General features: G+C 38.6%; 1 non-coding gene and 1 pseudogene across 1 annotated transcript; one reads left to right on the top strand and one right to left on the bottom strand.

Moving 5' to 3' along the window:
• Positions 1 to 492: 492 nt before the first annotated feature.
• LOC136151541 (placental prolactin-related protein 1-like) lies at positions 493 to 16,205 on the top strand (annotated as a pseudogene).
• On the bottom strand, positions 7,939 to 8,045 carry LOC136151989 (U6 spliceosomal RNA). Its single transcript, XR_010660151.1, has one exon. It is a non-coding gene; the product is annotated as a U6 spliceosomal RNA (small nuclear RNA).
• Positions 16,206 to 25,077: the final 8,872 nt, after the last annotated feature.

The following is a 25,077-nucleotide window of genomic DNA, read 5'->3' as shown; positions in this document are numbered from 1 at the left end:
TGTAACTACAGTGCTTTTGATTTTCCACTGCTTCAGGTTAATAATTTATCAGAATATTAATAGCAACATAGGGACACATACTACTATAGTTATAGTGAATAGAGAAAGACATAGAATATATCAGGAAAGAAGTTAAAGTATGGGAAGTCAGCAATGATAGTAAAGGGCAGTATTGCCTTGAGAGGAAGGAAGGTTCTCGAAGTTTCTTGAAACACCAAGAATGAGCCAGATGTGAGGAATTAGCTTAATTTGTAAACCACAAGATCTACCAAAAGAAATTTAAATTCATAAAAATATTTCAATACTAAAAGTCACAATTTAGACAGAGAATAGGGTAGGGTAGGGTATATAGACATTCAAAATTCTCCATTGCTTAGTGCATCAGACACTCAAGGACCACCCTCACTGAAGTCTTTCTCTATTGCTCAACCTACAGGTACCAGCATGGAGAAAGAGATAATTCTACTCCACAGGCAATTGAACCCTACTTTTATGGCCTCGTGGCTTTCCTTAAGAAGCATTCGATGCAGCAGATTTCCTCCATCCCACCCCATTCGGCTGACTCCCCAAGGTCAACAGTACTCCTCACCCTGGAATCATTCCTCAGTCCCATGGCTCCAGCTCCCAGCTTCCGTGGACACCAGTGGACTTACAACCCTGTCCGAGGTATGAAAGGCAGCAGCATGGCTTGTCTGTGTGGTTCTCACTCCGTTTAGACGGTCACAGGTTAGTTAGTTCACTCCCCAACAGCTTCAAATGACTCCCCCATTCCAGTGGATGGCCATGGAGGCGGGTATCTCTCCCCTGCGCTTCAGCTCCCTCAGCCCCAGGTGCGGGCTGGTCCCACGTGCTCTCCTCCTTCTTTCCCCTTCGTCCTCGTCCCTTCTTTCCTTTGTCCTACTGAGTTCTGTGTGGATCCGGATATTCCTTCTCAGTAGTCATGGAGTCCTTCCAGTATTCACCTGGTCTTCTGTGAGAACTGCTGTATCTTTAAATGTTCTTGATGCATCCACCCGATGGGCATGAGTTTGGGTAAACTCCAGGAGTTTGTGATGGACAGGGAAGCCTGGCGTGCTGCGATTCATGGGGTTGCAAAGAGTCGGACACGACTGAACGACTGAACTGAACTGAACTGATGCATCGGTGGAGAGAGGTGTACCCCACTTCTACCTACCCCTTCGCCATCTTATCCGCCCCCATTTGTGCATGTATTAGAAACGAGTTTCCCTTTCTATTAAGTAACATTGCCATCACCACACATGTTTAACATTTTCTTTTTGAGGAGAACACAGGTAAGTTCCACTCTCTTCAGTTGAGTCAGCCATTCAGTCGTGTTTGACTCTTTGCGACCCCATGGACTGCGGCACACCAGGCTTTGCTGTCCATCCCCGACTTCTAGAGCTTACTCAAACTCATGTCTGTTGAGTCAGTATGCCACACGATGATGTCCACTCTCTCAGAGAGTTTTTTTTTTTTTTGAGAGTCCTTACAATTGAGATCATATTGTATTTTTCGTTCTCTGACTTAGTTTACATAGTGTAATGCCCTCAAGTTTCATCCATGTTGTCATAAATGGAGGGATTTCTTTATTTTTCTAATGGCTAAATAATATTTACCTATATATGTTACATCACATTGTTTTAACACATTCACCTGTTGGAAGATACTCAGGTTGTTCCTATATCAAGGCTACTGTGAATAATGCTGCAATTAACATGGGGATACAGATCTCTCTTTGAGAAAATGATTTCATTTCCTTTGACTATATATCCAGAAGTAGGATAATGGATCACATAACAGCTCTCTTTTAAATTTCTTGAGGAACGTCCATAGTATTTTTCCATGGGAGTTGCACTGGTATACATCCCTACCAACAGTGCATAAGCACTCCTTTTTCTCCACATCCTCATCAAGATCTGTCATTTTTTATATTTTTGGTACCTGCCATTCACAGGTATGAGGTGATATCTCTTGTGCTTTGATCTGCATTTCCTTTGATTATTAACGATGCTGAGCATCTTGTCATATACCTCTTGACCATCTATATGTCTTAATTATGGGAAAATATCTATTCTTTAAAGATGTAGCATACATTATGTTTACTATATTTCAATATACAAAACTCTGTTGTCTACCTATATATCAATAATGAACTATCAGAAAGTTGAATAAAGTAAACAAGCACATTTACTACTGCATCATAAAAAGATAAAACACTTAGGAATAAACTTAAGCAAGGTGGTGAAAGATTTTATACAAAACCTTTAAGATACTGATAATAGAATTTAAAAAGAACTAAAGATATATAAAGTTTGGTTGTCTATTCAATGCGTTTCTTGCAGTAGGATTTGTATTACTGTAAATTTCCCTCTCAGAACTGCTTTTGTTGCATCCTATAGATTTTAGATCATCATGTTTTCATTGTTCTTTTTTTCTAGGAATGTTTTGATTTCCGTTATTTCTTCAGTAGCCTGTTTATTATTTAGAAGTGTATTGCTGAATCTCCACTTCTCTGTGTTCTTTAAAGGTTTTTTTTTTTTTCTTTTCCCCTATAATCTATATCTAGTCTCATAGTGGTGTGGTCAGAGAAAATGCTTGATATAATTTCAATTTCCTTAAATTTACTGAGGTTTGAATTGTGACCCACAATGAGGAAAATGTTCTATGTGCACTTGAGAAGAAAGTGTATTCTACGTTTGGATGGAAAGTGCTGAAGACATCAACTAGGTCTGTTTGCTCTAATATTTCCTTTTAGTCTTATGTTTCCTTAATGATTTTCTGTTTTGTTGATCTGCCCATTGGTATAGGTGCGGTGTTGAAATGGCCTACTATTATTGTGTTACTGTCAATTTCCCCTTTTGTGTCAGTTAGTGTTTACCTCATGTATTGATGTACTCCTATGTTGGCTACATAAATATTTGAATTGTTTTGTCTTTTTCTTGGACTGACCCTTGATCATTTGGTAGTGTCCTTTATCTCTTATAATAGATTTTATTTTAAGGTCTATTTTTTCTGTTATGAGAATTGCCAATCCGGCTTTCTTTTTATTTCTATTTACATGGAATGTCTTTTTCCATCCTCTCACTTTCAGTCTGTATATGTCTCTAGGACTGAAGTGGGTCTCTTGTAGATAGCATATATATGGGTCTTGTTTTTGTATCCATTCATCCAGTCTGTGTCTTTTTTTAAGAATGGGAGATGATAATAGCAAATAAAACAACTGATAAAGGATTGCTTTCCAAAATACAAGCAGCTCAACAAGTCAGTCATCAAAAGCAAAGGCAAGAGCTGCAAAAATAAACTAGTGAGACCATATCAAACTCAAAACCTTCTGCACAGTAAAAGAAGCCATCAATAAAATTAAATGGCAACCTATGGAATGAAAAAAAAACTATTTGCAAATCACTTATTTGGTAAGTGCTTCATATCAAGTTTATATAAGAGACTCATGCAAATCAGTAGGAAAAAAATCAAGCATCTCAAATTATTAAATGACCAAAGGAAGAGTAAGAGCTTTGAAAATCCTGAATATTAGACTGTTGATGAGAGACGCTGTAAGTTTTCCTTCCAGAACAAAAGCCTGTGTCTTCCTGGCACTGCTTTCTTTATTTCCAATCACCTGTTTGGTGATTGCAGTTCACAGTATACATCCTTCACTCAGTAGAAATCGCCCTACACTGAGCTGTGTGTGCTCAGAATAGCCCTACTAACTACAAAAAACTAATAATTGCATACTTAATCTTGAGGCTTCTAAAATCCAAGGTGATTTTCAGAATTTTCCACTCCATTATTTTCTACATTCTATTTCAAAATTGAAACACCTAGTAAGGGGTTAGTAGGGGACCTCAATAATACATGGGTAGAAAGTCATTTAAAACTGGGAGTATTACTGGATTATAATTTGGGAGACTGTATTATTACTAATACTATTGTAATTTTATTCCCTTTAATTCTCTGGTATACTAGGTTGATATTTATTTAAAATAGTAATACAGCCATGATGGAAAACAGGGTGGAGATTCTTTAAAAAACTGGAAATATACTGCCATATGACTGAGCAATCCCACTGCTGGGCATACACACCGAGGAAACCAGAATTGAAAGAGACACATGTACCCCAATGTTCACTGCAACACTGTTTATAATAGGCAGGACATGGAAGCAACCTAGATGTCCATCAGCAGATGAAAGGATGAGAAAGTGTGGTACATATACACAATGGAATATTACTCAGCCATTAAAAAGAAAAGATTTGAATCAGTTCTAATGAGGTGGATTAAACTGGAGCCTATTATACAGAGTGAGGTAAACCAGAAAGAAAAACACCAATGCAGTATACTAACTCATATATATTTATTTTAGAAAGATGGTAACGACAAACCTGTATGTGAGACAGCAAAAGACACACAGATGTGTAGAAGTCTTTTGGATTCTGTGGGAGAGGTGATGGTGGGCTGACTTGGGAGAATGGCATTGAAATATGTATATTATCACATGTGACATGAATCGCCAGTCCAGGTTCATTGCATGATCCAGGGTGCTCAGGGCTGATGCACAGGGATGACCCAGAAAGATGGGATGGGGAGGGAGATGGGAAGGGGTTTCAGGATGGGGAACACATGTACACCCATGGTGGATTCCTGTCAATGTATGGCAAAAGCATTGTTCTTTGTTTCTCGGAAAGTTTTGATTTTCCTTATTTCTTCAGTAATCTGTTTATTATTTAGAAATGTGTTGTTGAATCTCCATGTGTTTGTGTTCTTTAAAGATTTTTCTTTTCTATAATCTATATCTAGTCTCATAGTGTTGAGGTCAGAGAAAATGCTTGATATAATTTCAATTTCCTTAAATTTACTGAGGTTTGAATTGTGACCCAAGATGAAGAAAATCTTCCATGTGCACTTCAGAAGGAAGTGTATTCTGCATTTCGATGGAATGTGCTGAACATATCAATTAGGTCTGTTTGCTCTAATACTTCCTTTTAGTCTTATGTTTCCTTAATGATTTTCTGTTTTGTTGATCTGCCCATTGTTACAGGTGCGGTGTTGACATGGCCTACTATTATTATGTTATTGTCAATTTCCCCTTTTGTGTCAGCTAGTGTTTACCACATGTATTGAGGTACTCCTATGTTGGCTACATAAATATTTAAAATTGTTTTGTCTTTTTCTTGGACTGACCCTTGATCATTTGGTAGTGTCCTTCTTTATCTCTTACAACAGTGTTTATTTTAAGGTCTATTTTTTTCTGATATGAGACTTGCCAATCCAGCTTTTTTAAAAAAATTTCTATTTACATGGAGTATCTTTTTCCTTCCTCTCACTTTCAGTCTGTATATGTCTCTAGGACTGAAGTGGGTGGGTCTCTTGTAGATAGCATATATATGGGTCTTGTTTTTATATCCATTCAGCCAATCTGTGACTTCTGGTAAGAATGGGAAATGATAATAGCAAATAAGACAACTGATAAAGGATTGCTTTCCAAACTACAAGCAGCTCACACAAGTCAGTCATCAAAAGCAAAGGCAAGAGTTGCAAAAATAAACTAGTGAGACCACATCAAACTCAAAACTCAAAACTTTCTGCATAGTAAAAGAAGCCACCAATAAAAGTAAATGCATCCCATGGAATGAAAAATAAATTTGCAAATGACATATTTGGTAAGGGCTTGATATCAAGTTTATATAAGAGACTCATGCAACTCAGTAGAAAAATATTATCAAACAACTCAAATTATTAAATGAGCGAACTAAGAGTGTTTTGAAAAATCTGAAGATTAGACTGTAGATGAGAGACACTGTAAGTTTTCCTTCTAGAACAAAAGCCTCTGCCTTCCTGGCAGTGCTTTCTTTATTTCCAATCACCTGTTTGGTGATTGCAGTTCACAGTATACATCCTTCACTCAGTAGTAATCACCCGACACTGAGCTGTGTGTGCTACAAATAGCCCTACTAACTATAAAAATTAAAAACTACATACTTAATCTTGAGGCATCTAAAATCCAAGGTGATTTTTCAGAATTTTCCACTCCATTATTTTCTACATTCTATTTCAAAATTGAAACACCTAGTAAGGAGTAAGTAAGGGACCTCAATAATACATGGGTAGAAAGTCATTTAAAACTGGGAGTATTACTGGATTATAATTTGGGAGACTGTATTATTACTAATACTATTGTAATTTTATTCCCTTTAATTCTCTGGTATACTAGGTTGATGTTTATTTAAAATAGTAATACAGCCATGATGGAGAACAGGGTGGAGATTCCTTAAAAAACTGGAAATATACTGCCATATGACTGAGCAATCCCACTGCTGGGCATACACACCGAGGAAACCAGAATTGAAAGAGACACATGTACCCCAATGTTCATTACAGCACTATTTATAATAGACAGGACATGGAAGCAACCTAGATGCCCATCAGCAGATGAATGGATGAGAAAGTGTGGTACATATACACAATGGAATATTACTCAGCCATTAAAAAGAAAGGATTTGAATCAGTTCTAATGAGGTGGATGAAGCTGGAGCCTATTATACAGAATGAGGTAAACCAGAAAGAAAAACACCAATGCACTATATTAACTTATATATATTTATTTTAGAAAGATGTAATGATAACCCTGTATGCAAGACAGCAAAAGACACACAGATGTGTAGAAGTCTTTTGGACTCTGTGGGAAAGGGCGAGGGTGGACTGACTTGGGAGAATGGCATTGAAAGATGTATATTATCACATGTGACACGAATCGCCAGTCCAGGTTCATTGCATGATCCAGGGTGCTCGGGGCTGGTGCACTGGGATGACCCAGAAGGATGGGATGGGGAGGGAGATGGGAGTGGAGTTCAGGATGGGGAACACATATACACCCATGTCAGATTCATGTCAAGGTATGGCAAAACCAATACAATATTGTAAAGTAATTAGCCTCTGATTAAAATAAACAAAATAAAATAAAATTGTAATACCAACACAGTGCTCAAGTTAGAATAGACTGAGAAAGACAAAGTTATACGGCAGTGAAATCACAGAAAATTAGCAATGGTATCAAAAGGAGGGCAGTATTGACTAGACAAAAGTAGAGTTCTGTAATTTTTTGGAGATAACACAAACAAGCCTGATGGGAGCCAACCAGCTTAAGCTGTATACCAGAAATTTCACCAGAAGGAAAATGAAGTTCATAAAATACGCTGATGCTGAATGCCAAAATCCAGACAGTAAGCAAATAGAGTATATATAGATACTGAAAACTACTCAGAGAGGTAGACATGGAAACAAATACACTAATGAACATCAGGAAAATCAAAGCACAAAAGGGTCTGAAAAATACATCATAAAGAGACTTGGTAGTCTGATCCAAAGAATAAGAGAATCAAATTAGAAAACCAAAATAGAAAGACTTGTGCACATGATAGAACCAGAGAATGCTCAGGAGAGATATTTTCGGACCTAGTGGATCAGCGAACAGAAGCCTCCAGCATCAGGAACAGAAACCCTAGGCAGGACACATGAATGTGCGCTTCTGGAAACAGCCTCAGTTTCAAAGTTTGGGCACTATACCACCTAAAAGCAAATGCAGACAAGGATTATGGCTTGCTATGATACTGAATCACAGATTATAATATTTGTTAGCTTACTTTTCTCATTCAACTATAAAGTTAATGAAGCACTAATCAATGATAATTGACACCTTCAGTTTCCAGTCAGATCCTCTTTAGTCATACAATGGGTATCTGAACCTGTTATATGATTCCCAATGACAGTTTTAATAATTAAATTTATTGATCTTTAATTGAAAGGTAATTCCTTTACAATACTGGATGGACTGCATTTGGCCAAACATCAATATCAGTCAGCCATAGGTTTACCTATGTCCCCTCGCTCTTGAACCTCCTTCCCACATTGCTTCCCATCGCAATCCTCGAAGTTGTTAGAGAAAAATATGGAAGGTTTCATACATTTATGTGTCATCCTTGGACAGGGGCCATGCTAATCTTCTCAGTATTACTCCAATTTCTTTAAATATATTTGCTACCAAAGCAAACACACAAATAGCACTTTAACAGGAAAAAAAATAAAACCATAAAAAACATTAGTTGGTCATCTAACAAAAAATGATCATTTACTTTAGGATATAGGGTATTCTGCTATATTTACTGCCTCTTATAAAATTGAATTTTATAAGGTCCAAAGTTCCGTGTAGGAATTAAGCATATGTTGATTCATAACACATATATACATGCACAGAAATATATTCACAGAAATATATCTATGTTATACAAGTTGCTATTCTCCTTGCCTGTCACAATAAGCTCTCTATTTATTTTATTTTTTGAAGTTCTTTCTCTCTTTTTTAGGAAAGAGACTCTTTTATTTTTTTATTTTTTATTTTTTTTTCCTCACAATTTTGTAGTGGTTTTTGCCATATATTGACATGAATCAGCCATGGATTTACATGTGTTCCCCATCCTGATCCCCCCTCCGCCTCCCTCCCCATCCCATCCCTCTGGAGCTCTTTAGATGATGAGAGACGTAGTCCTAAGTTTCTCCAACTTATATGTCTTCTTTTTGAGGACCACTTCTTTGATTTTCACCACCTAATTTTAAATAAACATCTTATTCTTAGATACCATGCCCCTTTAAACTAACTAAGATTAGAGAAAATGTAGGAAATGCTGATATCTTATCCTTCATTAAGTACCATTCTTCAGGTAAATTGGAAAAAAGAATCACATTCAGATCTCATTCAGGAGGATAAAATCCCTATTTTATCAGTTCTCTCGTCCAAACTCAATTCTTGCTCACTTCAGTCTTAAATTCTGCTTACTTACGAAGGAGGACAGGAAAGGAATATTAAAATCACGCTTGCAAGAATCTATGATTTTACGCTTCTTTTGGCCAAAGGTAGAGCCAGCAACCATTTCTGAAATATTACACTACATTATGGAAGCATGAAGTTCTAGTTCTCCTATCAAAGCGAAGATGTTTGGAGATGGTTCGAAAACTCAGCCCCATGGTTGTCAGGATGTGGTCCCAACCAGACAGATGAATTTTCTTCCTGAAACGTCACAGTCAGGAAAGACCAGGCCGTGTCCACAGAGCCAGTGACGGGGGCCTGGGTGCTGAGCAGGTAAGATTCTTGGATGACGATCTGGAGATTTACCTGCCATTGTCTCGAAGAAACAAACGTAATGAGAAGATTAAGGATGCATAAAAGTAGAAGAGCTGTCAAGTTGCCTAGAAGCAAGGCTAGCCAGGAGAACCAGGCCCCCACTGTGAAAGACTTTAACAGTGAGTGTGTTATAGACAGAGCAGAACAAGTGGATAAAACCAGTGTTCTAGGGTCACTGCTGCTTTGCAGTCAAAGACAAAATATTTTTCCCTTTAAGCCGAGTCATCACAGCTCCTGATACGGTCCTGGTTACACACATGCAGACCGAGAGCCCACAAGCATGTGTGATGTGGCATCAGGCAGTGAACAGATGACTGCATTGGTGCCCAGTCACCTCCATCTGCTAATAATGGGACCAGGGAAAATTACTTGCCCTCCCTAAGGCATTGCATCTTCATTAACATAACTTGATGAACACAGTGAAGATGAACGCTATCTCACAGGGTTATTGTGAAACACAAAATTTAAGATGTTTTAGAGCTTTTGGGAAAGTATCAAAGACATGCATGGGGTTAGGAAGGTGAGTTAGAAGATCCAAGGTACTGTATCCTTTTTCTCTTAGTATTCTCTCTGTACTCAATAGTAGCGATCAGTCAGTCATGTGTTTACTCTTACCCCAGCGTGATGGTAAACCACACAGATCAACTGTACACGTCTTGTCATTTCCGTGTCTAAATTCAAGCATTAGTCAATGTAGAGTGAAAAAATAACACACTCCTAGAGGGCCTGGCTGCTCAGAGTCTGCAGAGTCCCAACATTAAAGTGTCTTAAAGAATGGCCTAAAGACTCTGGCTCAGAACTCAGTTCCAAATGTTTGCAGAGGATTGAATCACTTCTGGGAGAAATATAAAAATGTAGAAAGTAACCTACTTCTCCAGATATCCATCTGTGCAAACGTCATCATCCATCTAAATTCACACAGAAGGCGCTCCTTCTTCCCCACCCCAGCTACTACAGCACCAACTCCTGCTCAGAGCAACAGGGAAAGAGAAGGCTTCCCTCCACAGGATGGATTTGATACCCTCAGGTGACTAGATCATCTCAGAATGGCTCATGATTTTATTTTAGCAGGGTCCTGCCTGCTCCTGCTGTTGGTCATGTCACATCTGCTCCTGTGCCAAGGCAACGAATGCCCGTCCTGCGGTCCTGATGTGTTTGGCGTCCCCCTGAAGTTCCTTAGAAAAGCGTTTAACCGTGCCTCCCGGCTGTCCCACGACATGCATAACCTTTCCATAATAATGTTCAATGAGTTTGTAAGTACTGTGGTGGTGGTTTAGTTGCTAAGTCGTGTCCGACTCCAGCGACCCCATGGACTATATAGCCCGCCAGGCTCCCAGAAGGTAACTTCCCATAAGTGACTGGGCCAAACTATCCTTTAAACAAGAGGGCTGCATCAGCCAATCTTGAAATAACACACCCTCTAGGTTAAAGATGCCGTCAGCTCATAAGATGTGGAAATTGAAGAAAGGACCAGTTTTGTGAAATCTGAAAGATTCCTAAGAAGTGCAATAACTTTTTTAATTTCCTTTCATTCATTTTCTTTTTTAAATTTCCAAAATAAATGATCTTGTATTTGTCAACTAGAAATGCCATAAAAGAATACAATAGACTCAGGGAAAAAACACCAGAAATTTATTTCTTCACAGCTCTGGGGGCTAGAAGTCCCCGATCAGGGACCCAGCAAGGTGAGGTTCTGGTAAGAACTCTTTCTTCCCAGGATGGCTTCTCCGTGCGTCCTCACAGAGGGTGGGGGGTGGGGAAGACAGACAGAGGAAAGGACACACAGACACAGAGACAGAAGAGAAAATTCTCTGGTGTTTCGCTTCATGGAGACACTAAACCTATTGGATGAGTGTTGCTCCCTAAGAGCTCATTTAACCTTAATGGACTTTGCTGGTGGCTCAGATGGTAAAGAATTTGCCTTCAATGGGAGAGACCTGGCTCCTACCCCTGGGTCTGGAAGATTCCCTGGAGAAGGGAACAGCAAGTCACTCCAGTATTCTTGCCTGAGAAATCCCATGGACAGAGAAGTCTGGTGGGCTATAGACCATGGCATGCCAAAAAGTCGGAACCCTTTTCAAAACACAGTACTTTGGCAGTTCGGGCTCTAACACTTGAATTTGAAGAACACACGTTCAGTCCATAATACTACCTGACATAAAGCACTTTTAGCTTGGATTGGGGACAAGGAAGCATGGTGATTTTCTGGTTCTTCAGTATCTCTCTGGGCTTTCCTCTCTAGGCTCAGAGTAAATAGGCAATATATGAGAACTGCTCTGCAGTGAACTGGGTGGATGGAACATGTTAAACAATGCTGAAATCTGGTCACAATAACGAATACTGGTAGTTTTTTTAATGCTACAAATTGTTGCTTTAAGATTTGCAGTGAATAAGTTTCGAGCTACAATAGAAGGGGAGTTTACAATTGGAAACAATTATTCTCTTTCTGATGAAGGTATTTGATAGTTGTATGTTAATTCTTTTAGGTCAGTCAAGGAGCACACAGTAGAGCAGACAGCTAATAAAAGATGGTGCTAAAGGTGCCGGGGTCTAGCCCCAGCAGGATCCAGGGGTACCCTCAGGATGAATGGCGTCAGCGAGTGAGGGAGAGAGAGAGATAGAGACATAGACAGACAGACAGACAGACAGACAGACAGAGACCAGACTGGAGTGTGCAGCAGGGTCTGGCATCACTTTATTTTTCACCATACCCTAAGTGGTACATTTCTAAGGGAGATGAAAGATAAGCATAAAAAGTTTAGTTTAACATCACATCAGTTTTGTCTTTCAGGAAACCAGGGTGTTTTCTGCATACTTTTTTGTTCGCGAGAGTCTTCTTTCATAGTGGATCTTTACACATTATCTTCTGGCCTTGGGGCCTATAACATTTTAAGACCTAGGAAAAGGCAAAACTGCTTTCCATAGTTTATTCTTTATTGTTCTATTTTGCCTTGAGTTTAGCAGAAAACAGAAAAGTTGCAGTCTCATGGTACAGCAGGTTGCAGCATAGTAGAAATACAGTCCTGTTCACACAAAGGTCAGCCTTTTTGCAAAAGTCCTCAGCTAAATTTATCTAAAAAGTTTACCACACAAAGACTCTGTGGCTCTGGTGAGGCAGCCTCTGTTTTAGCACGCTTGATTAAAATTAACAATTATCTTATTGTCTCCACACTAGGGCTAAACTCTTATTTTTTTTAAATCCTTAACTATATTAACAATAGTTTTTACTGCACAACCTCAGCACAATAACAGAAATCAAACATTGATCCAATAACCACTTTTAGAATAATATTTTTTGTGTTCTCTAATGGGCTCTGTGCCTATAAGGGCCTTTTGTGATCAGGTTCTTTATGCTCTTTGTGATTAGGTATTGTGAGCAGTATGTGCATTAGTACGTATTTGCCAAACAAGCCAGAGTGCCAGCAAAAGGGTTTTTCCTTGAAACATTTCCTTCATTTCTGGCCCCTTCATAGGGAACCAGCGCCCAGGAGATTTATTAATTAGGGTTCTATGTTGGTCTTCATTTAGTGAAAGAGGAGCAGGAGAGCTCTCGGCAGGCAACGCAAAGATCCGCAACAGGACGAACAAGGACAACAGCAAGAGGGGGAGATACAGGGTGGGGCAGAGGCCGGGGTCAACCTGGAGGGTCCCTTGTAGCCTGAACAGCCTTGCGTTTCAGGTCTTCTCCTCATGACCTTGTCATGGGTGGGATCTCCCATAATGGCCCCGGCATAAAGGTTTCTATTAAATTCACGTAGTTCTTTGTGCTCACTAGTTTTTGTTTCATCCTCCATTTTTGACTGTCCATTTTTTCCCACCTCTTCCAAGTAATCTCTTCAAATGTTCATAACTTCTGCTAAAGATTGGATTTTCTCTATCAAAGTGCTAGCTAGATTTTTCTACTCTTATTATTCTTAGTCCATTGCTTAGTATTTCCTATAACTTTAGGCCATGCTTTCCTAACGTACCATTTTTTCAATATAAATAGCATTGTATTCTGCACCTGGGATGAACACTAAGTTTTTGGTGAGCATTTTCAGAGATAAGTCAGTCATTATTGCATTACTCCTTATAAGGGAATATATTGGCTCTAACCCACAGTACTTGAGATTAAATGGTTGAATATAGGTGCATGCATGCATTCTAAGTCACATCAGTTGTGTCCAACTCTTTGCAACCCTACTGACTGTAGCCCAAGAGGCTCCTCTGTCCATAGGATTCACCAGGTGAGAGTACAGGAGTGTGCTGCTGTACCCTCGTGCAAGGGATGCTCCTCACCAAGGGATCTAACCTGAGGCTTCTTGTATCTCCTGCATCGGCAGGAATGTTCTTTACCACGACCATCACCTGGGAAGCAACAAGTATTGGTACAAGATTATCATATTTGTTTCAATACTAAAATAATAATAATAATAATAATGGTAAAATAGAGAAGGGAAAAGTTTGAACTGAGAAAAAGATGTAAAATCATTTTTATAGAGACAATATATAGAAAATGTAGGAAAAGACTGACTTCAAATTTTGTGATGCCTCCCCCACGTTAAAAAATTGCACATCTGTCAAACATGTTAATGTTCTGGTAATGGGTTCATCTACTGAATGCCCAACAGCCCTAACTAATTGCCTGATCACTTTCAGGATGAAAAGTATTCCCAGAGTACACCGGAGTATATCAATGTCACCAATGACTGCCACACCAATCCCCTCCAGGCTCCTGAAGAAAGAGAAAAAGCCCAACAGATGAACGTGAGTCCTTCACCTGGGTTTTTTACCAGATCAGTGAGACAGTATGTAGGTTACCAAGCTTCAGATTATTAGAGGTAACAGCAACTGTACTTGCAGAAAACGGTGGAAGAACTGTAAGCAATTGAAGAGAAATTATATGATGCAGTTGATGAAACATGAATGAAACCAAGGGATGACTAAAGATCTGTAGTAGCAAAATAAACAACAGATCTATAACTTGTCCATGCAGACAAGTTTAGTTCAAACAGCACATTATAAACAGGATTGCAGCTATGATTCTCTACAAAAACATGAAATGAATGGAAACTTCCATGTGTAAACTATAAGATTGCAAAATTCATGAATATGAAAGAAACACAGCCCAGTTTTGAGTACTCCCTGTTACTCGTGACTCGTATTTGGGAGTCCTATACTGTACCACTCGAGTCAGCGCGTCTGCCTTTCAAGGCTCTCCTGATTCTACTTCTACTTCAATGACACCTCCTTCATTCGTCATTCTCAATGACTCCTCTGTCACCTTTTATTCTTAGTTTGTAAGTCTCCCCCACAATGGCCTATAAAACATTGCTTTGCTTCTCATGGCTGCAACAATTGCCTCTGTTCTGAGGACAATAGAGTTTACAAATCAAACATCAATCATTTATGGAAGCTCCAAATTTTCACCGTTATAATCTCTGCTTTCTGATTTCCTGCATTATCCTTCGTCCTAATGTTATTTAATATATTTTCACATGCATCCCCCCTTAAAATACTATCTTCTCTCTCTACAACCTTCTTAATGATATCAACATTCTTTTCTTCTGTTCAGCTCATTAATAATGAGGATGATGAAGGAAAGGAAAAGGTCAAAGAGGAGAAGGAGGAGGGGTTTTTCAATAAGCTTGAATTTAAAGTTTATTGAGAGTTACTACACGGCCATACGTTTTACTAAGCACTTTATGTGCATTACCATATTTCATCCTACTCAGTTCTCTGTTCTTTTCCACTAAAACAGTTCATGGCTGTAAACAAATCAAGCATATTAACTAGAATTTCAGAAGAAAAAAGAAATTACTTCATGTTATACATTAGAACTCATCAAAAGAATTAATTCCTAAAATAACCCAGATTTTCACTAATTCAGTGAAATGTGAACTAATAGCTTACATTTTATAATTTTGCAAGTTTTATTACCTTCAAAAATATCTGCATACACAGAGGAATAACCAAAAGTCTTTTAGGTCATCTACTCTGAGCAAAGATCAAATGTTACAAAAACCATTGAATTATGATTATTTTAATGAGACTGTTTCTTATGTTTGCTTAGAATGAAGACCTTACTAAGTGGATACTCATGTTACAGTACCTCTGGAATGGTCCTCTGTATGGTCTAGCCCATCATGACAGGCACTTTGAGAAAGACCTCTCAGATACTCTCCTATCAAGTGCCAGAGAGAGTTTTAAAAAATTAAACAAACTTGAAAGAATCTTAGAGAGGCGATTCAGCCAGGTGAGCATCCTGCCGAGGGCTTTCTTGCTTTGTTGATGACTCTGTAATGCATAAGGAGATTTGAAATATCTCAATTTGTAAGAAAATGATTCATTACTTCTATATGCTAGACTGCTACTACATAAAGCAGGAGCCTAGTCATCCATAGTGATAGATTCTATTGTAAAGGAAACAGAATTTCACTGCAATTTTTGCCATGTGCAGCCTTCCCTGCATTGCACACAATTCCACCAAAAACTTGCCTCTTCCTGGGCACAGGTGGTTGAAATATTTTCAAGAGTAAGAAAACTAGAAAACAGAATTTCCAAGCTCAGCATTTTCCTCAAAGTATCCCAGGACATCTGCTCTTGAAGTCCACTTGCTTTTCTCTGTTCTTCTCAAATCAAAGGATGAGAATGGGAAGGAAGAGAAGAGAAAGTTAAAACTAAACTTGAGTTATGTTTCTACTATTTAGATTCCTAATTGTTTTCTCATAGACTGGCTCCAAATCCATAGAGTTTTATATTCGTATGTGTTCCCCAAATCTTAATTTGATAATGACAGGGACAAAGTTAAGCAAATATTAATAAAATGCATAAGAAGTCATTTTCTTTTGGGTGTTCAGATTATTCTTCCAGTCAGAGTGAAGTTGGACAAGGATCGCATGTACTGGACAGGATCCCGATCCCTGAGGTCCAATAACGAAAATAGGCGTCGTTTGGTAATTTATAAACTCTTCAAGTGCCTGAGCAGGGATTCACGTAAAGTTGACATGTACACCAAGATCCTGGCATGCCGAAGCAGCGAAGAGTGCTAAATCCACATCCATCCGATCCAGCTCTCAGATGGTCCTAATGATCTTTCCCATAGCAAGTTTCTTTGAATTTTATAGCTTTTTCACGCATACTGTGTGAAATGGGTCTCCTCTTAAAAAAATAAACACAGACTCTGTAGAGATGTCAAAATCTAAGATGGTAATTTGTTAATATTTCTTATTTTCATTTAATTGAAAATCAAAAGAAAATCCACTGCTACAATTGAGAGAATGAAGCTCCTGTTAAAATTAGTCACAAATAGCAAAAGCTGGCATTACAAATAAGACCATTAAGAGAATGCGTAAGAATCACAGAAAATTATTCTGGGTTAAGTTATTAGAATCAAAGTATTAGACAATTGTTCATGATTATGGTCTTGCTACCAAGAAGACTGAGTCCTCAGGATTCTTTATGAAAGCCAGCTGCGAACTGTCAGCCCACTGTCACAGTGTTACACCAGACAGGATCAGTGCTTCAAACCTTTGTACAAATAGCATGAGGTTTACTGAACTGTCTGAAGATTGTTAGGATGCTGTCTTAGCCCTTCTGGGTTGCTATAACAAAATATCACAGTCATAACAATGGAAATGGATTTCCACAGCGTGGTCATGCAGGGTCCTTTCTGGTCACACACATCTTATTGTATCCTCAAATGGGGGGAAGGGCTCGGGAGGTCTGTGTGTCTCTGATACATAAAAGCACTCATCTCATTGAGGAGGCTCCATCCTTATAACTTCGTCACCTCACAAAGGCACCACCTACGGATGCTATAACCATGGGAATCAGGATTTCATCATATGAAACTTTTGGGGAACACAAAGTTTGAGACCATAGCAGATAGAAATGTGAACTGGCTTCATCCTCCTCCAGTGGCTGTCTTTACCAACACTCCACTGCATCCTCATTTTCTGCATCACCTTGCAACCATTCCATACATTCTATCACTCTCGATTTCACAAGGCCAGGTCAGTCAAGTGTCAACTCCATCTCATATTCAGCTTATTCAATGTTTCCCTCTCCCCTGCTGAGGCCCAGGGGACCTACAAGGAAGCATTGATGTGTCCATTTCTGCAAGGTTCCTTCTCTCTCACTCTCTGGATCTTCATTCCTTGGGCCATGTTGGAACAGGGTAGATAGTAACGAGATGGGAAATCTCTGACACCACTGACTTACATGGAGCTGTTGTAGCCTTCTCTTGGTCCAGACAGACTGATCTTAAATTCTCCCTGACTGATACGTGTTTCTCTTGTGGGGTGTCCTTGTAATTATCCAGGACATTCACAAGTTGGGGATCCCCAACGCCATAGTTTCCTTTTTAATCAGGGGAAATATTCTGCTACCCACAGCTCACCACCTGCAGTCATCAGCACAGCCTCTCTGTTTCCCTCACTCTGCAAGCACCATCTGGAGAAAATTCAGTAGCCCACAGTCAGCTACCTACTAGCTGACCCACAGGAAACCCATGTATCATAAACACTCTGAACAAGTGATTAGCAGAAATACACGTGTGCATCTGTCCCCTGCCTGGGGCCTCTGGACAATTGTTCAACTGCTCGCATAGACACCGAGGAGGTCAGAAAGCTGGATTCAAAAACACATTTGTCTGAGAAGTGAAATACCATTCTCTCTTCCTTTTAGAGTAACAATCCTAGGCAATAATTATTCAGCCTTACAAACATGCCCTAGTAGGTCCCAGAATTATAAAATCCTCCAAATAGACTGAGTCTCTACTGAGACTAGAGCAGTGTGACTGGATTAGGGTTGCTCAGCTTGTTCAACAGCCTCCAGCAACCTGGGATGAGGGCCAGTCTCTTGACTGGCTCTCCTAAGAAGTCAGTGATGTTGCTGGGCTGGTTGTGCAGCATCTTTAGGGCTTTAGCAGTAATTCCTAGTAAACAAAAAATGGGAAATCAATAGGTAGAAGGGAAAGGGGGGTGATAAGAGAGAAGGAAGAGAAAGACAGAAGGAAGGAAATGCAGCAAAACAAATTGAGTGAAGGACTTGGTTAGTGAAGGATGAAAAGATATTAGAACACTGTATTTTTAAGGACCTATATATATATAACATATATATATATATATATATATATTTAATATTGTAAGAGCAAATACCTCATATTCCCTTTTAGTTCCATTTTCTCTTCTCTCCTGTTTTTTTCTTAAATTGTCCTTTATGTTAGGAATATTCTTCTGTTATTACTAAAGGCCATAGTTCTAGAGATGAACAAAGCCTGGCTACTCTCAGGGAAGAATCCAGCCAAATCATGTTCTTTTAGGCAAAGACACCTTTCACCCACATGCAGGAACATTGTCCAGCAAAACCAACTTCTTCCCTCATAGCCAGGATTATTGTTTCCTAAGTCTTGCCCCTGTCTCTACCTGGGATGACCCAAACCTTAAAGAACAGGACAGAATACTCTTCCCCAAAGCAATCTATCAATACCTCCTTTGGCTCTTTCATGTATGTAAAATGTCAGCTTTCTTGTATTTTTACTTTCTTCTTCCAAAAGGTAAAAGACCATGAAAAAAACTTGTAAGCACTTTCTAAGTCATTTACTGCCCCAAACATCTAACTCTATTGTGTTACTTGCTTAACTTTCTTTCCTTCAATGTCTAGATATTTCCAGCAGAGAGGATGGTATTTATTACAGGGGAAATTTGGCAATATGGGGGACAATGCAACTGAAGGAGACATACACTCACCGATAAGCCACACACGTCCTCATGTATTTGTCTCTTATAAAATTTATTTCAAGTATAAATTTAGGACTTTACATCAAGAACAGAGGTAGTGACATTGAGAATGCTGTCCTTGCTTGACAGTTTCATATAAAGTGAATATTGTAGATTTCAGACAATATTGAACAGAGCCATAGATATTCTATAGAGTCAGTCAGGAATAGCCAAGGTGGGGATATTTGGACAGGATTTAACAATCACTCCCTTGCTTACCAGAAATCATTGCATTTCCCCTCTTTTACACATTTCCATGTAAGATTACACTTGAAGAAATGCCCTTATATAACAAGAATAGTAGCAGTGGTTACCATATGGAAAGAAGCAAATGAAGAACCTTTGAAGTTCACTGACCTTATAGATTAGTAAGTCACATGTCATGGATACAGTAAGGACTTATTCTGAGGTTTGAAAAAGTCTCTATTTTCCAGAAGCAGGCCCTCCACTTGTGGAGAAGGAAAGGGTGATATAAACACACAAATTACCATATTGCATGGTAGAGTGAAAAAGAATATGATGTGATGCCAACACGGTGCTACAGTGGATTGTGGTAAAGCTAGGATCTATCTATATATTTGCTTACAGGAGTAAGCAAATGGGATGGCTTTATGATGGAGTTTTTAAAGGTTAATGGGATATTGATGTGGAAAAATAGGAAAACAGTATATCTGTCAATTCATTTAGGATCATCTTATGAAGGAAGGATCTCTGACATCCTAGGTCAAGGCAACTGAGATAGTAATACGTATGGCATTATAAGGTATCAGTGAATAATCAAGTCTGACAAAAACACAAGAAATGTTCATTTTTTTTACCATTCATGCTATATCTCTCATCTCTCCTGATCATGCTCCCATGATATACTGTATATATTATTTTAGGGTTAGAATGGAGAAATACTTGAATGGATTTTTATGCATTAGGAAGAATGATATATGCCAATTTGGCAAGTTTGTCTTTATTCTACAAATTAACAGGAAACGAAGAACATTAGGTCCAAGAGAGCAGAATGTCCAGAATTAGAAAAGAGAAACTTTAATGTGGATTGAGGAGTTGTGACTGTTGGGCTGGGTAGAGAAAAAGAAAGAGACTAGAAAGAGCTGGGAATATTATGACACTAAAAATCAAAGAGTACTCTGCCAAGTGATAAGACGCAAAGGATGTGAGAGATAGAAGAAATGAAATAGACCTTGACCACATGCAAGGAATGAGGCAGACATAAGAGTCAAGCAAGGCATCCAACAATATGGGAGTGGTTGAGTCAATACATGAAAAGTCAGAGAGATGGGAGGAGATAAATAAAGGTTTATCCAAATGCATCTGACCTCTATTTTCCTGTATTTCATCAACTTAGTAGCAGAAATCAACAAAACATGTTAAGGTTCTGCAGCAAATGATAGAAATAAGTACTCTACGGAGCCTCTGCTAGACCCTATGGAATACCAGAACCAAAGCATGACTACCCAGTGATAACAAGCAGTAATTCACTAGTCACCTTCAACACTTAAATAAGACATACATTGTAAAGAATAGAGGATGAATGGAAATAAAATGGAAACAACCCATACCTTTGCAGAGCCAGCCTAAACAAAACCTAAAACCTAACCGAAATAGAAGTAATGGTCTCCTTAGTCATGTGTCCCCTTTCTCCAAGAGTTCCTCATTCCTTTTGCCTGAATCCTCCCTGTTTACTAACCCTTCATTGCCTTACTCTCAGCAGATGGTCAGCTAATCACTAATCAAATAAATAGTTAAACAGTGTTCACTCCTAGATATATTTGTATTGATAGACTCTTCAAAATGAAAAGCTTTATAATCCCCTGAAATTAAACCTCTAATACTGGAAGGACTCCTTCCCAGCCTCTTTCCAAAATGCCCAGTGGGCAGCAACTGTGAGTGTGGCTACTTAGACATGTTCTGCCATAATTATAACCTGTTTGGATAGTGAAGACAGGAGATGAATGAAGCACTGAAAGATGTCGAGAAAGAATCGCATGGACAAGTGGAAAAGAGAGCAGAAGCCTTAAACACCGATCTATGCCCGGACACCATATCATGTGTGATGGGAGCCAGGTGGGCCTCATTAGGGATGGATTATTCAAGAAAGCTCTATATGAGTTGACACTGAGAAGTTTGATTCAGCTCAACTGTTTCAACATGATTCTTTGATTCTAAGACTCAAAGCCACTTGTCTCATTTAACTGCACTAAGTCAAAACTGGAATATACTTATTGCCTGTTTGAACACTGCTAAGAGATCTTAGAAGTTCTCATCGCAAGAAGAAAATTGTAACTATTTCTAGTGACAGATGTTCACCAGACATATTGCAGTGATCATTTTGCAATATATATATCAAATAATTACACTGTATACCTGAAACCAAATAACATTATATGTAAATATTATCTATGTATAATGATACCTGAAACTAAAATAGCATTGCTTGTCAATGTGACCTATGTATAAAGATCACATAATCATCACATTATATACTTAACACATACGCATGCCTTCAGTTAAGTTCAGTCACTCAGTCATATCCAACTCTTTGAGATCCCATGACCTGTAGCACATCATGCTCCCCTGTCCTCCACCATCTCCTGGAGCTTGCTCAGACTCATATCCATAGAGTCAGTGATGCCATCCAAGTGTCTCACCCTCTGTCATCTCCTTCTCCTCCTGCCATCCATCTTTCTCAGCATCAGGATCTTTTCCAATGAATCAGTGCTTTGCATCAGCTGGAAAAATTATTGGAGCTTCAGCTTCATTATCAGTCCTTTCACTAAATATTCAGGGCTGATTTCCTTTAGTATTGACTGGTTTGATCTCCTTGCAGTCCAAGGAACTCTCAAGAGTCCTCTCCAACACAACAGTTCAAGAGTATCAATTCCTTGGTGCTCAGTTTCCTTATGGTCCAGCTCTCACATCCATCCTGATTACTGGAAAAACCATAGCTTTGAAAAGATGGAATTGTATTTATATATATAAGCATATATGTACACACAGCTATGTAAGGAATAGTTTTGAAAAGGAATATAATTCTATTTTGAATGAAGAAAACAAATCAACTAGTATATATATATATTTTTCAAATGTGCATTTTAGCTGTCATGTTGGGTCTAAAACCTGGTCTTCAAATGTAGCTTATGTTTATGCTGATAAGAGTCAGAAACCTGTCTTAACCTTGTAACATTAACTATAGAACAGCTTATTTACAATAGCTAATTGAAACCACCAAAAGTTTGAAACCCATAGGCCTGCCCACTATCCACTGTTGGTCATTTAACCAACTGATCATTGACTTAATTCCTCCTTGACTCAGAAACTCTTACAGGTGCTTAGTCTACATCAATAAACAAAGTAGGCAGACTCTTATCCTTATGTAACTGATACTCCAGCTGGGGGAAGACAGGTAATCTGCAATAAACATGAATCCAAGTACATTATATGGAATGTTAACAGGTGATCTGTACTGTGGGAAAAGAAATAATAAAGCAGAGGATGGGGTTTAGGGAATGAATGTGAAGAAAGGGAGGTGATTTAAAGAAAAACAATGTAGACTACACTGAGGGGAGCAAACATGCTTTCTTGCATTCCAGTTTTCCCCTGTTCAGTCAGGTCTCTTGGTCTTCTACCCAACTTCAAAATGTTTCCGTCTCTGAGGCTCTATGCAATCTCATGCAAACATGGATGTTCTGAACATTCTGCCTCTCTTCAGTTGAACGGGTTTCAGAAAAATTTTTTGGTAAACCCCCAAATTAAGTAACATTTTACACAGCAAATTTTGATAATTTTCTTTTTCCTGAAGAACTAATCTCCAAATTATTTTCCATTTTACAACACACTTTTAGTGACCTAATTATATTATGTAAAATTATCACATATGCATTGCTATTCTAATATATTATGACATCTAAAAAATATACACAAAATGTAAATTGAATGACAGTGAGATAAAAAAATAAATGGAAATGGAAATGCTAACATTTTCTTCCCCAGGGGATGAGGACACTCATTTTTATGGCCACTGGACTAATGGATTCTGAATGTACATGCATAATTATACCAGTTGTTTAACTGTAATAATAAAGTGATTTCTTTTATATATAGCTTCAGTCCAAGTTCTCAGAATACCACAAGGGGCCAAGAATAAAATTATATGTGAGTAACTCTCTTCATATGCATATATAAAATTTTGAGCTCAATTAAGTAATCATCTTTAGTTCTTTTGTTGTTCAATCAATTCATCTACTGGTAAATAATCCAACTCTACAATAGATTTCTTTTTTTCAGGGTTTAAATCTTAAATCATAATAAAAGCAGAGCAATGGCCTTTAAAGAAATGGCCTAGTGAAAAAGTTGGCTTAAAGCTCAAAATTCAGAAAACTAAAATCACGGCATCTGGTCCTATTACCTCATGGTAAATAGATGGGGAAACAGTGGCTGACTTTATTTTTCTGGTCTCCAAAATCACTGCAGACAGTGATTGCAGCCATGAAATTAAAAGACACTCCTTGGAAGGAAATTAATGACCAACCTAGACAGCATATTAAAAAGCAGAGACAGTACTTTGTCAAAAAGGTCCATCTATTCAAGGCTCTGACTTTTCCAGTGGTCATGTATGGATGTGAGAGTTGGACTTTAAAGAGAAATTTGAGTGCTGAAGAATTAATGCTTTTGAACTGTGGTGTTGGAGAAGACTCTTGAGAGTCCCTTGGACTGCAAGGAGATCCAACCAGTCCATCCTAAAGGGGATCAGTCCTGAGTGTTCATTGGAAGAACTGATGTTTTAGTTGAAACTCCAGTACTTTGGCCACCTGATGTGAAGAACTGACTCATTTGAAAAGACCCTGATGTTGGGAAAGATTGAGGACAGAAGGAGAAGTGGACAACAGAGGATGAGATGGTTTGATGGCATCGCTGACTCAATGGACGTGGGTTTTGGTGGCGTCTGAGAGTTGGTGATGGACAGGGAGGCCTGGCGTGCTGCAGTTCATGGGGTCGCAAAGAGTAGGACACGACTGAGCGACTGAACCAAACTGAACTGAAATGGCCTAGAAGAATAAATAAAATGTTGTATTGATATCATTATATATATATATATGCATTTGTAAAGAAAATTAATGAAAAAATACAGAAGACTTATAGTTGCTGAAACTGAAAGTTACTCACTCAGAGCTGAATATACATATCACCAAAAAAAATACTTTCTCAGCTTCTGATGACTTCTAAAGAAAGGGACTCCATGGCTTTCATCTCCAGCCTACTGTGAACTCCTTTCCACTTCCCTCCATGAAATCTCTTACCCAGGTTATAGAACACACTTTGGACTTCTGGTTCAGACAAAATGACTTGATCTCTTAGTGCCCACTTCTCTGTTTATTCTGGAAATAAGAAGAGACCACTAAAGGGACCTTTTATAGTTGGCCAGAAGAAGGGGAACTAGTTTAGGGCCTGAAGAATGGAAGAGTAACATAGCAACACGTAACAGAAGACAACCAGGCCCAGCATTCCTGACCTCCAACCTAGCATCAGAAGGCAGCCTGAGTGGGGCTGTTCTGCCCAAGGAATAAATGTGAAGGAACACCAGGGGGTGGTTTAGTTGCTAAGTTGTGTCTGACTCTTTGTGACCCCATGGACTGTAGCCACCAGGTTCCTCTGTCCATGCAATTCTCCAGGCAAAAATACAGATTTCCATGTCCTCCTCCAGAGGATCTTCCCATCCCAGGGATTGAAGCCAGGTCTTCACAAGGCAAGTGGTTTCCTTACTGTCTGAGCCACCAGGAAAGTCTGAGAAATTTAATAATGGCATGGATATTTGGAAATTAAAGGGATAAAAACATATGTGAATATTAGATAAAGTAGACTTTAGAGCAAGATAATTTCGAATGACAAAGGAATAAAGGGACATTACATAAGGGTAAAAGAGTCATCCAGCAGGAATACATAATAATCCTAAATATGTATACATCAAGCAACATAATCTCAAATATTTGAAGCAAAAATAGATACATCATCTGGATAATTTATAAACTTTAATGTGATTGAAACTGTGCCATAAAACTTTTGAAAAAGAAATCACCAATCCAAGATAGTTTGACCAGAGTATTCTCTCAAATATTTTAAAAATTAAGATCAA

The sequence above is a fragment of the Muntiacus reevesi genome, chromosome 20 (assembly GCF_963930625.1).
Source record: "Muntiacus reevesi chromosome 20, mMunRee1.1, whole genome shotgun sequence".
Lineage (NCBI taxonomy): Eukaryota > Metazoa > Chordata > Mammalia > Artiodactyla > Cervidae > Muntiacus > Muntiacus reevesi.
This window is presented reverse-complemented; position numbering and strand designations above follow the sequence as displayed.